The sequence below is a fragment of the Ranitomeya variabilis genome, chromosome 7 (genome assembly GCF_051348905.1).
Source record: "Ranitomeya variabilis isolate aRanVar5 chromosome 7, aRanVar5.hap1, whole genome shotgun sequence".
NCBI classification, from domain to species: Eukaryota; Metazoa; Chordata; class Amphibia; order Anura; family Dendrobatidae; genus Ranitomeya; species Ranitomeya variabilis.
In genome coordinates this window covers 73,722,552-73,742,025 of record NC_135238.1, presented here as the reverse complement: position 1 = coordinate 73,742,025, position 19,474 = coordinate 73,722,552, and positions in this window count along the sequence as shown.

The following is a 19,474-nucleotide window of genomic DNA, read 5'->3' as shown; positions in this document are numbered from 1 at the left end:
GTAATTTCGTCACGGCTTGCTGTGATTGGTCCGCGTCCCGGCAACGTGGCCGACCTGACCAATCACAAGCCGGGAATTCACGTAACCAAGTAATAGCGCGAATTTTAAACAAACAACGCTGCCGGTTCCCTCGCTGAAGTCCCGGCTGCGTCGGACAGGTGAGTATAGCGATATTTTTTATTTTAATTCTCTCTTTTACACATTTTAACATTAATGTTGTTGCGATACCCGATACCCGATACCACAAGAGTATCGGAATCCCGGTATCGGAATTCCGATACAGCAAGTATCGGCCGATACCCGATACTTGCAGCATCGGAATGCTCAACACTAGTCCTGAGGACTCTCCTTGATGCATTACATGCGAACAAGCTATTATACAAATGGTTATTCCCTTTCGGCTTGACTATACATGGCGGAGGAAAACAAGCTACGGTTCGTCATCCAGACGACCTGGTCAAAGTTTGGGAAACGTTCAACATGGAGGCGGTGGACATCCCTTCCTGGCTCCCCTTGGATATGACACTAAATGCCCCTTCTGGTCTTCGTTCCTTGGTGGGCCAGGGTGAGTGAAACCCATTTTAAAAAAGATAAGACTCCTGATATGTCAAGAACACAATTCCCTATATGGTATCACAACACAGGTACCACAGCTTCAAGAGGAGTTAGCATGACACTCAAAAAAATGTTCCCTTTACTTTGAAAGATACTCTATCAGATTCTGAGGGGAGATACATTATGATAAAAGGTCTGCTAGCTAACACAAAAGTTACTCTTTGTAACATCTATGCCCCAAACCATAACCAAATTAGTTGGCTGTACCAAGTGCTGAATACCCTTAGTTTATTCAAGGAAGGGATTATAATACTAGGAGGAGATTTGAATGTCTCCCTCAATCCAACAATAGATTCCTCATCAGGTAAATCTTCTCTCTCACAAAAAGCGTTAAGAAAATTACACCTTGGCCAACAATCTTTAAACTTAATTGACCCATGGAGAACGTTATACCCTTCGACTTAAGATTACACTTTCTTTTCTCCTCCCCATAATAGTTACCATAGAATAGATTATCTCCTAACTCAAACCTGTCATTTTCATCTAGTAATATCCGCAAAAATAGATGCTATTTCTCTCTCAGATCACGCTCCGATTTTCTTAGAGATGAATATAAAATCGTTGCCTCTTCCTTCCTTTACTGGGATGCTAAACAAAAAACTTTTAGATTCTAGCTCCCATGTGACTAAATTCTCAACCTCCATTAATTTTTTCTTTCAGGAAAATTGACTTCCAGGTACTCCCACGCCTTTGGTTTGGGAGACCCATAAAGCTGTCTTGAGAGGAGAGTTTATAGCACTGGGCTCCTATTTGAAAAAAGAAAGGTCGAAAGAGGTAATGTCCGTCCCCCACCAGATTCACACTTTGGAAAAAATACATAAACGCTCCCAGGCTTCCTCAATCCAGACAGAACTTATATCACTTGGAAAAACCCTGAAAGATCTTTTAAATATACATTCAGCTAAGATATATATGAGAAGCCAACAGAAATTCTACCTTCATGGGAATAGAGGCAGCAAACTTATGACTTCTCTTCTGAAAAAGCGTAGCGGGCGGACCTTTATCTCACAACTAAAAGCTACAAAGGGGTCAAATGTCTTTGAGACCGCGGACATTGCTAGGGAATTTAAACATTTTTATGAAAACCTCTAGAATTTAGATATTTCAGAAGACATGAGGAATCCTGTGGAGGCTTCGGAAGCAATAGATACCTTTCTTTCCTCTTTGAAACTCCCCTCATTATCTTTGAACGACATTGCTTCTTTAACGGCCCCAATTACCCCTGAAGAAGTATTAGATACTTTATCCACCATTCCTAATGGGAAAGCCCCGGGTCCTGATGGCCTCCCGATTATTTATTACAAAAAACTAATTAACCTTCGTTCGGCTGAGTATGTACAATTGTAACTATTCTGTTTTAAAATTGCAATAACTTTTTTTCGAAAAGCTGTAGAGGGCTGAAATTTCGTGACATTTCTGCAGTTTTTGTCCAGATTACATTGGCAAAATTTCAATAAAATATCTCCACCCCCTTCCAAGATAAGAAGTCGAGATATTTTTGCATCCATAACAAGCTGCATAGGTACAAATGTACCCTCATATATTTTGAATTAAAATAATGCAAGGAAAAAAGAATAATATTTTTTTAATGATAATGCTATTTTATTATTATAAACAAGTAAAAAAACTGTTCATTTTCATTATAAAAGAAAATGTAAGAAATGTTTTTATTGATTTTCTTTGCAAGTAATGAATGTTGTCTTTGCTACCGAGTGTTCATCGCAAATGGGTTTCACACAAACCACACAAGACTTTCTAGTCTAACGTTGTTTTCGCCTCAGGTCTCGGCAGACATAGCAACTACCAACAACAGGGGAGGGTCCACGACTACCATGAGGTATTTGAGGGCCAGCTGCTGCTTGCAATGCTACCAGAATGCATCGTCCAAGCACCATTTCTACTGCACCTCGAAGAAAATGGTTTCTCATCATCATTCAGTTTGTACTACGATCTTCAATTGCAGGCATACACAGCTGATTTGCGAGATCTTTCAGGAACTTTCTTTGTTGATCCTTTGTCCTGTAGCTTGGATTGTGTTCTCTGTAGATGATGTAGGATGCTAACCCAGTGACGTCAATCATATTGTAGAAAAATGCCAGAGGCCAAAGTAATGTTCGTCGTTTCACAGTGTACTCTCCCAACATTTTATCCATAACATCAACTCCGCCTTTTGTTTTGTTGTAGTATTTTATTATCTCTGTCTTGGCTGCTAGTATCTCTTCAACTTCTCCCGTCATGTGCATAGATGATAGAAGCACGACTGATTTGTTCTTCTTTGGTACATATGAACAGACTGTTGCATCATGATTGTAGGCAAAATTTGTCGAGTTTACAGGCATTTCTTTGGCAGGCTGCATGTTGCTAGGTAGGAACCTTTTGTTTTTTCTCACTGTACCAACTAGTGTCATGTTCCAGGAGTTCAATACCTTAGCTAGTTCCATGGTTGTAAAGAAGTTATAGATGGTGATGACATTTCTTCCAGAGCCTTTATACGAGCTCACTAGGTCCAGTACTGTTTGTTCACCAATGTTTACTTGTCGAGGACCATCAGTTGGTTTCCCAGTGTAGAGCTGACCTTGTAATGGGTAGGCGTTTGACGAGTCACAAGCCCAGAAAATCTTTATGCCATATTTAGCTGGTTTTGAAGGTATATAGTGGGTAAATTTAGTATGGCCTCTAAATGAAAATAATTGCTCGTCGACGGTGATACAATTATATGACTTGTAGGCTCTCTCCAGATTTCTGTTCAGCATTGTCCAGATTGTTATGGACTGGTAATTTAGGAGCGATATGCGACTAGCTCTGGGCAGGTGGAAACTATACAGACCGCAGTTCCTGATCTTCACACAACACTAGCAGTAGCCGTGGAATGTTCCTGTCACTCCCTGGACATCTCGTCACAGCCGGAGAACTAGCTACCCCTAAAGGTAGAAACAGGAAAGCTATCTTGCCTCAGAGAAAATCCCCAAAGGATAGGACAGCCCCCCACAAATATTGGCTGTGAGAGGAGAAGGAAATGACATACGTAGTATGAAACCAGTTTTAGCAAAGGAGGCCAATTCTAGCTAGATAGACAGTAAGGAAAGAAACACTGTGCGGTCAGTAATAAAAACTAGAAAAAGTCCACCGCAGAGATATGCAAAAATCTCCACACCTGACTAAAGGTGTGGAGGGCAAAATCTGCAGCCCAGAGCTTCCAGCTTAGCTAAATAGATCCATACTGATAAGCTGGACAAATGAACAAAACATAAATGTGCTGAACAATAAGTCCACAACAAGTGGACTGCAAAAGGACAAGCAAGGACTTATCTTTGCTGAACGGGTCAGAGTGTCAGGGAAATCCAAGAGCCGTGCCTCCAAGCAGGAACAATTGACAACTGGCATTGATTGAGGGATAAAGCCAGACTAAAATAGCCGAGCAGAAAGAAGATCAGTGGAGGCAGCTGATGAAGCTAAATCCAAGAAGCAGCAACACCACTCAAAACCACAGGAGGGAGCCCAAGAGCAGAATTCACAAAAGTGCTACTTACAACCACCAGAGGGAGCCCAAGAGCGGAATTCACAACAGTACCCCCCCTTGAGGAGGGGTCACCGAACCCTCACCAGAGCCCCCAGGCCGATCAGGACGAGCCAAGTGAAAAGCACGAACCAAATCGGTGGCATGGACATTGGAGGCAACCACCCAAGAATTATCCTCCTGGCCATAACCCTTCCACTTGACAAGATACTGAAGCCTCCGCCTCGAAAAACGAAAATCCAAAATTTTTTCAACCACATATTCCAACTCCCCCTCAACCAACACCGGGGCAGGAGGATCAACAGAGGGAACCACAGGTACCACATATCTCCGCAACAATGATCTATGGAAAACATTGTGGATGGCAAAAGAGGCTGGAAGGGCCAAACGAAAAGACACTGGATTGATAATTTCAGAAATCTTATAAGGACCAATAAACCGAGGCTTGAACTTAGGGGAAGAAACCTTCATAGGAACATGACGAGAAGATAACCAGACTAAATCCCCCACACGAAGCCGAGGACCAACACACCGACGGCGGTTAGCAAAATGCTGAGCCTTTTCCTGAGACAACGTCAAATTGTCTACCACATGAGTCCAAATCTGCTGTAACCTGTCCATCACGGAATCAACACCAGGACAATCAGAAGGCTCAACCTGCCCTGAAGAAAAACGAGGCTGAAAACCAAAATTACAAAAAAAAGGCGAAACCAAAGTAGCCGAACTGGCCCGATTATTAAGGGCAAACTCGGCCAACGGCAAGAAAGCCACCCAATCATCCTGATCAGCAGACACAAAGCATCTCAAATAGGTTTCCAAGGTTTGATTAGTTCGCTCAGTTTGGCCATTTGTCTGAGGATGGAAGGCCGAAGAAAAAGACAAATTAATGCCCATCCTAGCATAAAAGGACCGCCAAAACCTGGAAACAAACTGGGAACCTCTGTCAGACACAATATTCTCCGGAATGCCATGCAAACGAACCACATGCTGAAAAAACAATGGAACCAAATCAGAGGAGGATGTCAATTTAGGCAAAGGTACCAAATGGACCATTTTAGAGAACCGGTCACAAACCACCCAGATAACAGACATCCTCTGAGACACAGGAAGATCCGAAATAAAATCCATGGAAATATGCGTCCAGGGCCTCTCAGGGACAGGCAAAGGCAAAAGCAACCCACTAGCGTGGGAACAGCAAGGCTTAGCCCAGGCACAAGTCCCACAGGACTGCACAAAAGAACGCACATCCCGCGACAAGGAAGGCCACCAAAAGGACCTAGCAACCAAATCCCTAGTACCAAAAATCCCAGGATGACCGGCCAACACAGAACAATGGACCTCAGAAATTACCTTACTTGTCCATCTATCAGGAACAAACAGCTTCCCCACAGGACAGCGGTCTGGTTTATCAGCCTGAAATTCCTGAAGCACCCGCCGTAAATCAGGGGAGATAGCAGAAAGAATCACCCCTTCCCTAAGAATGCCAACCGGCTCAAGAACTCCAGGAGAATTAGGCAAAAAACTCCTAGAGAGGGCATCTGCCTTAACATTCTTAGATCCCGGAAGATATGAGACCACAAAATCGAAACGGGAGAAAAACAGGGACCATCGAGCCTGTCTAGGGTTCAGCCGCTTGGCCGACTCGAGATAAATCAGATTCTTATGATCGGTCAAGACCACAACGCGATGCTTGGCTCCCTCAAGCCAATGTCGCCACTCCTCAAATGCCCACTTCATCGCCAACAACTCCCGATTGCCGACATCATAATTACGTTCCGCAGGCGAAAACTTTCGGGAAAAGAAGGCACATGGTTTCATCAAGGAACCATCAGAGTTCCTCTGTGACAAAACGGCCCCTGCCCCAATCTCAGAAGCGTCAACCTCAACCTGAAAAGGAAGAGACACATCAGGCTGACGCAAGACCGGGGCAGAAGTAAATCGGCGCTTAAGCTCCTGAAAGGCCTCCAGAGCCTCAGAGGACCAATTTGCCACATCAGCGCCCTTCTTCGTCAAATTGGTCAGGGGCTTAACCACACTAGAGAAGTTGGCAATGAAACGGCGATAAAAATTAGCAAAGCCCAAAAATTTCTGAAGGCTCTTCACAGATGTGGGTTGAACCCAGTCATGAATGGCTTGGACCTTAACAGGATCCATTTCTATAGACGAAGGAGAAAAAATAAACCCCACAAAAGAGACCTTCTTATCCCCAAATAGGCACTTAGACCCCTTCACAAATAGAGCATTATCACGAAGGATCTGGAATACAATCCTGACCTGCTTCACGTGAGACTCCCAATCATTGGAAAAAAATCAAAATATCATCCAAATACACAATCAAGAATTTATCAAGATAATTGGGAAAAATATCATGCATGAAGGACTGAAATACAGAAGGAGCATTAGAAAGCCCGAAAGGCATCACCAGGTATTCAAAGTGGCCTTCAGGCATATTAAATGCAGTTTTCCATTCGTCACCCTGTTTAATACGAACAAGATTATACGCCCCTCGAAGGTCAATCTTGGTAAACCAACTAGCCCCCTTAATCCGAGCAAAAAAATCAGAGAGCAAAGGTAAAGGGTATTGGAATTTGACCGTGATCTTATTAAGAAGGCGATAATCAATACAGGGTCTCAAGGAGCCATCCTTCTTGGCAATAAAAAAGAATCCTGCTCCCAATGGTGACGAAGACGGCCGAATATGCCCCTTCTCTAACAACTCTTTAACATAGCTCCACATAGCGGCATGCTCTGGCACAGACAGATTGAAGAGTCGGCCCTTAGGGAACTTACAGCCAGGAATCAAGTCAATAGCACAATTACAGTCCCTATGTGGAGGAAGGGAACTGGACTTGGGCTCATCGAATACATCCTGGAAATCTGACAAAAATTCAGGAACATCAGAAGAGGGGGAAGAGGAAATTGACATTAAAGGAACGTCACTATGTACCCCTTGACAACCCCAACTAGTCACAGACATCGATTTCCAATCCAACACTGGATTGTGTACTTGTAACCATGGAAAACCCAGCACAACATCATGTAAATTATGCAACACCAGAAAACGACAATCTTCCTGATGTGCTGGAGCCATGCACATAGTCAGCTGTGTCCAATACTGAGGTTTATTCTTGGCCAACGGTGTAGCATCAATATCCCTCAAGGGAATAGGACTCTGCAAAGGCTGCAAAGAAAAACCACAGTGCCTGGCGAAGTCTAAGTCCATTAAATTCAGAGCAGCGCCTGAATCCACAAATGCCATGACAGAGAAAGATGACAATGAGCAAATCAGGGTCACAGACAGGAGAAACTTAGGCTGTACAGTACTAATGGTAACAGATCTAGCGACCCTCTTAATACGCTTAGGGCAATCAGAAATAGTATGAGCAGAATCACCACAGTAAAAACACAGCCCATTCTGACGTCTGTATCCCCTCTGTTCCGCTCTAGTCAGAATCCTATCACATTGCATAGGCTCAGGACTCTGTTCAGAGGACGCTGCCATATGGTGCACCACTTTGCGCTCGCGCAGGCGCCGATCAATCTGAATGGCTAGGGACATAGATTCGCTCAAACTAACAGGCATGGGGAACCCCACCATAACATCTTTAAGGGCTTCTGAAAGACCCTTTCTGAAAATTGCTGCCAGAGCATCCTCATTCCACTTAGTGAGCACAGACCATTTTCTAAATTTCTGGCAGTACAATTCTGCCGCTTCCTGACCTTGACACAGGGCCAAAAGTGTTTTCTCAGCATGCTCTACAGAGTTAGGTTCGTCATACAATAATCCGAGCGATTGAAAAAATGCATCTACATTAAGCAATGCTGGATCCCCTGACTCAAGGGAGAATGCCCAGTCCTGAGGGTCACCACGCAGCAGAGAAATAACTATTTTAACTTGCTTGGATACTCTGAACTCTTGCAGCAAGCTGATCCACACGAGAAAACAAACCCTGAACATCCATGTCCACGCCCAAATCCACCCAGAGATTAAGAGGAAGGAAAAAGACAAAACAGACTAAAGAAAAAAAAATGGCTCAGAACTCTTTTTCTTTTCCTTCTTTTGAGATGCATTCAACTCATTTGTGGCCAGTTGCACTGTTATGGACTGGTAATTTAGGAGCGACATGCGACTAGCTCTGGGCAGGTGGTAACTATACAGACCGCAGTTCCTGATCTTAACACAACACTAGCAGTAGCCGTGGATTGTTCCTGTCACTCCCTGGACATCTCGTCACAGCCGGAGAACTAGCTACCCCTAAAGGTAGAAACAGGAAAGCTATCTTGCCTCAGAGAAAATCCCCAAAGGATAGGACAGCCCCCCACAAATATTGGCTGTGAGAGGAGAAGGAAATGACATACGTAGTATGAAACCAGTTTTAGCAAAGGAGGCCAATTCTAGCTAGATAGACAGTAAGGAAAGAAACACTGTGCGGTCAGTAATAAAAACTAGAAAAAGTCCACCGCAGAGATATGCAAAAATCTCCACACCTGACTAAAGGTGTGGAGGGCAAAATCTGCAGCCCAGAGCTTCCAGCTTAGCTAAATAGATCCATACTGATAAGCTGGACAAATAAACAAAACATAAATGTGCTGAACAATAAGTCCACACCAAGTGGACTGCAAAAGGACAAGCAAGGACTTATCTTTGCTGAACGGGTCAGAGTGTCAGGGAAATCCAAGAGCCGTGCCTCCAAGCAGGAACAATTGACAACTGGCATTGATTGAGGGATAAAGCCAGACTAAAATAGCCGAGCAGAAAGAAGATCAGTGGAAGCAGCTGATGAAGCTAAATCCAAGAAGCAGCAACACCGCTCAAAACCACAGAAGGGAGCCCAAGAGCAGAATTCACAAAAGTGCTACTTACAACCACCGGAGGGAGCCCAAAAGCGGAATTCAAAACACCAGATATCCAGTATTGGCGCAGCTTTATCTGTTTGCACACGTTCTGCAAGTGTATTTTCATTGTCAAATCTGATAAATCTGAGTATCATCTTGAAGCGGTCACGAGACATGGCTGCACATATAAGAGGCAGAGCAGCAACATTCCACATTTCCTCCAGATTCTCTTTGTTGTCTCTGTGCACACCAGCAGCAATCAGTATGCCCAAAAATGCATGGAGTTCAGTTTCAGTAAATTGCTTGAATGTTTTTTGTGGTGGCCGTTGAGAAGAATTAGGAAAACATACCAGTTCGTTGTTGTAAGCATCACAAACTCTCTTGGCCTTTCGATTCGTTTCTCGTAATATGATGTCACACATCTCGGCAGTCATGATTGACTTGAATAGCTCTTTTGCTGTATACAGGTTGCTGATTGCTGCAGGGCCACCTCTTTGTCATAGGACATTACGAGATTTTGCTTGTGCATTTGGCAGTGGATCACTACACCATTGAGTTTTAACCTTAGCAGTCCAAATGTCACCTGCACTTTGAGGCACAGACTCATCCTCAACACTTTCGTCTGAGTCGTATTCTTTTTCCTGCTCTATGACCATTTCTTGTTCAATGTCTGAATCTTCTTCAGTAACATCCACTTGTGGTACATAGTTTTCATCATCAGATGCAACATATGGTTCTTCCTCATGCTCAGAATCAGATTCTTCTAGCATTTGCATTATTTCGCCAGACGTAAATCTGTAAATATGAAAAAATGAAAAATAAATAATTTTCTGAAATACTACACAATACTACATTATTGGCTTTTCACAAAATGATACTAACCTGCAAACACGTTTTCTTGGATTATGGCGGAAACTAGATCCAGGATCACTATCACTCATGATGACTTGGTAGATGAATTTTGGCTTCGTAATTTAGTTCAGTAACACGTGGCAAGTAGAATGAAACTCAATTCTAAAGTGCAGATAAAAAAGTAAATTATTTCTAGTGATAATTATTTATAAATGTCATTTATATATTATGTAAACCGTATACGGTTTCAGAATTTTCATTCCATCTTCGACTGTTTTTTCAACCAATAGGAAAATTGTAACAGAGCCACCATCTTTATTTTGTGCTGAATATAAGTAAAACATCGTAAAACAATATGTAGATACTAATTATTATCCATTTTTTGTATAAAAATCATACCTATAGTGATAAGTTTCATACAAAATATATGTAAGCCAAGTCCAGGCTCAAAGACAATTTCTGACTGTTCTGTCCCCACATAAGGCGAATGAAGGTATAACTGGCTGTTAGATGCTGTGAGACTTTCCTACCTTCGTATCCAAGAAATTGAAGACTTCACAAGCCTAGAAATGTGTGTGCTCACAGCAATGAGATGAACACCAAAATGGCTACTGAGAGGAGGGAGGCAGGAAGAGAAGTAGAAGCCACTCCCAGTTTGAATCAACTTAATTGACAGCAACATAAGTAAGCAGTAACAACACTGGCCAATAGATATCAGCATAACATTTGTAGCTGAATGAACTTTAGTTTCTGAAACCAAGTAAAGGAAAAAGTCTTCCCACAGTGGAGGTATACTGTATATGAAGGTACAATTGTACCTCTGCAGCCTGTTAACATTGTTAAATTATGCAGCCTGATGAAGATTAAACCTTTGCTGCCCCATTTAGTAACCCTATTCAATTCGTATCTTACAGGACAATCCCTCCCAAAACAAGCCTTAGAAGCCTTTATTACGATATTGCCAAAAGAGGGCAAGGATTCCAATCTTTGCTCCAGTTATAGACCGATATCCCTTCTCAATACAGACACGAAACTATGGGCAAAACTATTAGTTAACAGATTGGGGAACATCCTCCCTAAAATAATTCACCCAGACCAGGCAGGGTTTGTACGAGGACAAGAGGGCAAGGATAACTCAACTAAAGTCCTCCAATCCATAATGTATGCCAAAACACGGAAAATGAATCTAGCTCTCTTGTCTACAGATGCTGAGAAAGCTTTTGATAGAGTGAGCTGGAGGTATATGGAGAAGGTCCTGTTTAAGTTTGGTTTTCCCTCACAATTTGTTACAGCGATTTTTTCTTTGTATTCCTCCCCTACTGCCAGGGTCCTGGTTAATGGCATCTTATCGGATGCTTTTATTATTAACAATGGTACCAGGCAGGGGTGCCCCTTATCTCCATCCTTATTTATATTGGTTATTGAAACACTGATCCAAAGAATCAGACAAGAAGATCAGATCAAGGGGTTACGGATAGGTAAATTGGAACTAAAGACACTAGCCTTTGCAGACGACTTGCTTTTCCTTATCTCTAATCCTCTTGAAGCATTCCCCACTATTCTTAATATACTTAACTATTTTGGTAAATTATCAAATTTCAAAATTAATAATTCCAAATCAGAAGCCCTTAATATTACCCTATCAAACCTCCAACTGTCTAATTTGCACAAATTGACTCCCTTCTCTTGGTCTACATCATCCATAAAATATCTGGGAATTTGGATTGCTAAAGACCCCTCTGATTTATTCAGTCTTAATTTTGCACCCTTACTAAAGAAAATGAATGCGTTGATGAAATCCTATGACTTACCCACTCTATCGTGGATGGGTCGTATCAATGTATTCAAAGCATATCTGATGCCTTTACTATTATATTGCATGAATATGGTTCACATTCGTCTCCCCCATACTTATTTCAAAAAACTGAAATCCATAATATCTAAATTTATATGGAGGAATAAAACAGCTAGGCTACCTTTCAAACTACTATCTTATCCCACCACCTGCGGAGGTTTGGGAGTTCCTGACCCTTATGTCTATTATAAAGCTATCCACTTAAGTAGATGGTTAAGAAATGCACTCAGTCTTGAGAGTGGAACTTTAGACACTATAAACATAGCTTTAATGGGCACTAAGGGAGTTCCACTCTTATGGTCTCGCTCAAAACCATTGGAATCGTCGAGACTAGATGATATAACTCTGGCTACTCTACATATCAGACGCTCCATATTAAATGATTTACCACCAGAATCATTCCCTTCATCATTTACTCCTATTGCAACCATTCCATACCTTGTTAATCCCAATTTTAGGGACTCATATAACCTTTGGTCACGGCTCCCTATGGACTCTCTAAATAATTTTTATGATGAAAAAATTTTAAAAAATGATATTTGGCCCAGTAACGCTTCGACCCTCCCAAAAAACTTTCTTCAAGAACGCCATTTTAAATGCATCCTCATGCAATTCAGACAACAATACCCGCATAGGTCCAGTTGGTCATGGTTAGACCTTATGTTTAAAACAGGATTAGCGAGAGCCAGAGTCATATCATGAATATACTCCCAACTCATTACTCCTCCTCAGAACTCTAAACCCTCTTTAATTTATTCTTGGGAATCCGAACTTAATATTCAATTCTCAGAAGATCAGATTTCCAAAATATTGATGCATGCCCGAGGTTTTTCTCGCTGCATCCTATTACAAGAAAACTCATACAAGATATTATCCAGATGGCATTTGACCTCGGTTAAACTCCATCGTCTAGGTTTATCGGATTCTGACCTATGCTGGAGGTGCCATGAACACCAAGGTACTCATGCACACATATTTTTGGATTGCACATTGATTAGAGACTTCGGGGAGGAAATAAACCTTGTCCTTAAATGGTTACAACTAATTAAAACTAACCTGATGCCCTTCGAGGCCATCCTCTCATGCCCGACGACTAACTTCAGACCATCTAAACATGGTCTTCTCCCTTTATTACTAAGTGCATCCAAACACTTAATAACCATTCATTGGAAGAGCGAGGCCCCTCCAACATTAAGAGAGTGGTTCTCCAAAATAGAACACATTTATAGGATGGAGGAACTCTCAAGTTGGGAGATGCATGTCCACAATCGTTTTCTGACTACCTGGCTTCCCTGAAAAACATTACGTCCTGATACGCCTTAGCAATGCTCTTTATATATATCTTCGCCCTCTTGCGAATTAACTGTTGCCGTACTGTCCACTTTTCAGATGTGCTTACATGTGTACCTGAATTGTTCTATGTTTTTTTTGTTACCCCCTTATCTCCCCTTTCCCCCACTCTTTCCCTTCTGACTCCCGCCCTGTCCCACCTTTTCCTCCCCCCCTTCCCCCCTTTTTTCCTTCCCTAATGTTACTAGTTAACGTTTATATATTGCTCTCACTGAAACAGCCATGACTCAGATATGCTATTACAAAGTTCTTGTAATGTTTTCAGTGCTTGTTATAAATAAAGAATTTACAAAAAAAAAAGAAATATTAGATTTGAAATTTTAAGCTATAATTTATGAAAAGCCCAAATGGTCATTGTCCAAATTTTTTTCTGGGGGTGTATATGTCTACCTTCAGACAAAATGTAGGAGGGGGGGTGAGAAGCATTACAGTAGAGTTGAGATTTGCCTCAACACAAACACCTCTGCAAAAGCTCACAGACACAAAAAGAGGACTTCAAAATCCTCCAAAAAATTGAAAAAAGTCACAGAGAAAAAAGCAGAGATAATTACCTGCTGAAGCCTCCAAACAAATGCACTGGCAGGGTGCAGTGGACCCGATTAATGATGGCAAAAACACAGGTGCAAAAAATACAGATGAAACAACCACTTTCAATCCAGTGTTGGCTGTTTGGCATTAGTGCACAAAAAGATAAGAGATAGTAGTCTGTATGTGGCATTATTCACACAGGCACTGCAGAGCATCTGGTTTACAACCTATTACTAATGCACATACAGGTGGGCCACCCAGTGCTACAAAATGCATGCTGTGTGAATAGAGGCCTACAGTTTACAGAGCCATCTTGTTCCGACTGCACCCTGGAAGGCTGACTCTGCCTCTTCGGACCATTTAACCATCACCGATTTTGTCCCCTTTAGCAGATCAGTCAGAGGCGCAGCCACTGTGGCGAAGTTCGGGATGAACCTCCTGTAATATCCCACGATTCCCAGAAAGGTTTTAACTTGCTTTTTGGAGAGTGGTTTTGGCCATGTTTGGATTGCCTCCACTTTCCTGATTTGGGGCTTTATTTCTCCACGACCCACTATATAGCCTAAGTATTTAGCTTCTTCCTTACCCAAGGCACACTTTTTTGGGTTTATTGTAAACCCCGCCTCTTTTAGAGCATCAAACACCGCTTGGACTTTCTCCAGATGACTCTCCCAGTCCGGGCTAAAGATGACGATATCATCTAGGTACGCAGCAGCGTAGGCCTTATGGGGTGCAAGGACTCTATCTATAGCCCTCTGGAAGGTCGCCGGAGCTCCCTGTAGGCAAAATGGCATCCGGACATACTGGAAGTAACCATCAGGTGTCGAAAAGGCCATCTTCTCCTTGGCTTCCTGTGCCATGGGGATCTGCCAATACCCCTTTGTCAAATCCAAGGTGGATATATATCTGGCGTGCCCAAGCCTTTCGATGAGCTCATCAACGCGGGGCATGGAATAAGCGTCAAACTTGGAGACCTCATTCAACTTCCGATAGTCGTTGCAAAACCTCCACTCTCCATCAGGTTTTGGGACCAGGACAATTGGGCTCGACCAACCGCTCTTGGATTCCTCAATGATTCCAAGCTTCAACATACGCTCCACTTCCTTGGAGATAACTTCTCGACGAGCCTCAGGAATACGATAGGGCTTCATGTTCACCCGCACATGTGGCTCTGTTAGGACCTCGTGCTCTATGACCTTCGTGTGTCCTGGCAACTCTGAAAACAGGTCCCTGTTTTTCTGGAGTAACTCCCGGCACTGCTGTTTCTGAGTCTTCGAAAGCGCCTCCACTATAGTAACCGCTCCAACCTCACCTTCTGGGTTGCTTAACAACGATGGAGTTACTGTCAGCTCTCTATCTTGCCACGGCTTGATGAGGTTGACATGGTATACTTGGAACGGTTTCTGTCTCCCTGGTTGGTGAATGTTATAATTTACTTCACCAAGTTTCTCGACAACCTCATATGGCCCTTGCCATTTGGCCAAGAACTTGCTTTCCACTGTCGGAACTAACACAAGAACTCGGTCTCCCGGATTGAACTGCCTCACTCTTGCAGACCGGTTGTAGACTCTGGCCTGAGCTTCTTGTGCCTGGAGGAGGTGTTCTTTCACGATAGGCATCACCTTTGCAATCCTCTGCTGCATCAGGGCTACATGCTCAATGACGCTTCTGTGGGGCGTGACTTCGGCTTCCCAGGTTTCCTTGGCTATATCCAGGAGTCCTCGCGGATGTCGGCCATATAGAAGCTCAAACGGTGAGAACCCTGTGGAGGCCTGTGGAACTTCACGAATGGAAAACATCTGATAGGGTAAGAGACAATCCCAGTCTCTACCGTCTTTCTCTATAGCTTTTCTCAGCATGCTCTTCAGTGTCTTGTTAAATCTCTCAACAAGGCCATCTGACTGGGGATGGTACACCGAGGTCCTCAACTGGGAGATTTTCAGGGCTTTGCATAACTCCCTCATCACCTTGCTCATGAAAGGTGTCCCCTGGTCAGTCAGGATCTCCTTCGGCAGACCTGTCCGGGAAAAGACATGGACCAACTCGCGGGCTATACACTTCGAGGAAGAATTTCTCAAGGGAATTGCCTCAGCATAGCGTTTGGCATAGTCCAGGATGACTAATATATACTGATGGCCCCGGGCTGATTTAACTAAGGGACCAACCAAGTCCATGGCAATTCTCTCGAATGGCACCTCAATAATGGGCAGTGGCACAAGGGGGTTCTGGAAATGAGGAGTGGGAGCAGTTAGCTGACATGTAGGGCAGGACCTGCAATAGTTCACTATTTCCCGGTGACACCCAGGCCAGTAGAACCTCTGCACAACCCGTTCCTGCATTTTTTCCACCCCTAGGTGTCCACCCAAGATGTGTGAATAGGCCATGTCCAACACCTTCCGTCTATATGGACCCGGCACTACCAACTGCTCTACCAACTCCTCCCTTATTTTCGTGACCCGGTACAACAACTCCCCACTCATCAGAAAATGGGGAAATCTTGTGTCTGCCCCCGGCTCCTGTATCACCCTGTCAATAACTGTGACATTATTAAAGGCTTCCCTCAAAGTGGGGTCCCTATGTTGGGCAGTCCCAAAATTTTCCCCGGTTACCTCTAACTCCATAATGTTAGATGCAGGGGACACTTCCTCCTCATCCCCAACCAGAACACAAAAAGGAAACCTGTCTGTCTCTGGGTGTGGCGACACCCTTCCAGGGTTCATTGGTTCCCTACTCTTGCTAGGGAGCTCAGAACCTTTTCCCCACAAATCCCAAAACAAACAGAAATCCCGGCCAATAATTATAGGGTGCAACAAGTCCTGCACGACGCCAACTATGTGGGACTCAGTGCCACATGCCGTTTCAATGTCCACCCTGGCCAAAGGGTAGTCCTTTGCATCACCATGTATGCACCGCACTCCGACCTTCTTTCCCGGGAGCAGGTGGAGAGGAAAAGTGGCCCTCACCAGGGTCACTAGGCTCCCCTAGTCTAACAGTGCCGTGACTGCTCGACCATTCACCTTTACGGGACACGCTTGAGGTCCCTCGTTGGGCAGAGAGTTCACACTGCAGGCTGGATACGCGTAGTATGAACAACGGCGTCCCATGCTGCAGTCCATCTGCTCAGTGGTCTGGGAACAACGGGCAGCTATATGTCCTGGCCCGTGGCACCTCCAACAAATAATATCACCCGTAGGGACCTTGGGCACCACCTCCCCCGCCCTTTGTGACCTTGGAAGTGCCACCCCTTTTTGGGACTCAGCAGCTTTTTGGGACCCCCAGTACGGCATGGGCTGCCTCCTGTTGTGAACTATATTTGTTGGCTCCCTCTTGTGGTCACTAGCGGTATGGCACTTGGATTATCCTTCCCCAGGTTGGTACCCACCTGGTTCGTTAGGCCTTGGGTGTTCCTATTTAGACTTCCTGGAAACTCAGTCTAGTGCCTGGAATCGATGTAATCAGTCTATGTCTGTTTTCCTCCTGACTCCTGGTCCCTGAGTTTTGCAAGATAAGCTAAGTTCTGCTTTCTTATTTTTGTCCTTTTGCATTTGCTCTTATTTTGTTCCAGCTTGTTCAAAATGTGATTTCTGTTTTTGCTGGAAGCTCTAGGGGGCTGATATTCTCCCCCCACACCGTTAGTCGGTGCGGGGGTTCTTGGATCTTCAGCGTGGATATTTTTATAGGGTTTTTTGCTGACCGCATAAGTCCTCTTCCTATTTTCTGCTATTAATTAGTGGGCCTCTCTTTGCTAAATCTAGTTCATTCTTACGTTTGTCTTTTCTTCTTACCTCACCGTTATTATTTGTTGGGGGCTTGTATAATAACTTTGGGGTCTTTTCTCTGGAGGCAAGTGAGGTCTTATTTTCTCTGAAAGGGTTAGTTAGTTCTCCGGCTGGTGCGAGACGTCTAGAATCAACGTAGGTACGTTCCCCGGCTACTTCTAGTTGTTGTGACAGGATCAGATATGCGGTCAGCCAAGTTACCACTTCCCTATGAGCTGGTTTTTGTGTTTGCGGACTTAGCTGGAACTCCTGAGATCCTCTACCACTAGGATCATAACAGCCTCCCAAAGGAGCCTTCTATCCCTTTGTACCTCTCGACCAGTCCGATCAGTTCGTCGGCATTCTGGGGATCACCCTGGGCAACCCAAGTCTGTATGGACCTTGGGAGGGAATGCACAAACCAATCCATCATCACCGTTCTACCATCTGTGCAGGCGTAGAGGACTCTGGCTGCAGCCATTTCTGAACCAGGTGTAACAGGTCAAACATTTGGGAGCGAGGCCGTTTGTCCCGGTGATAAGCCCAGCAGTGAACTCGCTGTGCCCTAACAGTCAGTGTCACCCCCAAACGTGCGAGAACCTCGGCTTTCAATTTGTCATACTCCTTGGCATCCTGCAAGGTCAAATCATAGTATGTCTTCTGAGGTTCCCCCGTCAGGTAAGGTGCCAACACCTCTGCCCACTGCTCTGGCGGAAGTTTTTCCCTCTCAGCGACCCTCTCAAACACCGTCAGGAAGGCCTCAACATCATCCCCTGGAGTCATTTTCTGTAATGCGCGTCTTACTGTCTTCCGGACGCGGGTGTCATCAGCCAAACCTGGGGTTGGGGCGCTCATCTTGCCCTGGATGGCGGTTGCCAGAAGCTGCATCTTCTGCTGTTGGTCCTGCTGGTTCTGTTGCATCTGCTGCATCAACAGCCTGTTGGTCTCCTGCTGCTGTGACTGCAACAGCCTGTTGGTCTCTTGCTGCTGTGACTGCAACTGGACAAAGTGTTTCAGCAGGTCCTCCATTTTCCCTGGCAATGCTTGCTGGCTTACAGCTGACTTGACCCAGGACATTCAAAAAATAGACTTACGTCTCCACTGGGAACGCTGCCCACACGTCTCCACCAATTGTAGGGGTTTCACTCACTCAGGTGCGACGGCTGACACTTAGGAGGCAGGTTCCAACAAAAGTTCAGAGGTTTATTGCTTCATAAACCAGTTAGCATAAACAGAAAAACAAATAGCCTTTAACTCAGGCAAAAGGGAAAAAAAAACAACTGTCCATTCCTTCAGGCTCAGACCTGGAGCCTTAACACCCTCTGGAGGGTAGCACCTCCACACATATCCACTGTGTTAAGCATTAGCCTGTCTTATATAGAGCTAACCACACCCAGTAACCCATCACATGATTAGCCATGTGGTCTGACATCACCACAGGTCCTGAAACATTTATATATACATGGTTATGTGCAACAAAGAAATACTCCGGGCTACATTACAGCAACAAGCCACCTAAGCGACACATATCTCCCGTCGACTACACACCCTTTAGCCATGCTACTATATATATATATATATATATATATATATATATATATATTCTGTATTTTGTACTCATAAATAAATAATTTTATGAAAAAAAAAAACAATGAAAGTATATATGCTTGGTATTGCCATGTCCGGAACAACCCGACCTATAAAAATATCCCACTAGTTAACCCCCTTTGGTGGATGCCTCAAAAAAAAGTGAGACAAAACACAAAGCTTTATTATCATAACGCTGAACAAAAAATTTAATAAAACATGATCAAAAAGACAAATGTAAATAAAAGTGGTATCTCTGAAATCGTCATCTCATCCCACAAAAAAAAGCTGCAATTCAGCTCAGTCAGACAAAAAAAAGTTATAGCTGTCAGAATGAAGTGATGCAAAAATATGTTTTTTTTCTACAAAATAGTTTATATTGTGTAAAAGCCCCAAAGCATTAAAAAACTATATAAATGTGGTATCGCTGTAATGGTACTGATCCAAAGAATATCACTGCCTTATTAATTTTACCATACGCGGAATGGCATAAAAAAATAAATAAATCCTGAATTGCTGTTTTTTGTTCTTTTGTTAATTCTGCCTCCCAAAAATTTGAATAGAAAGCGATCAAAA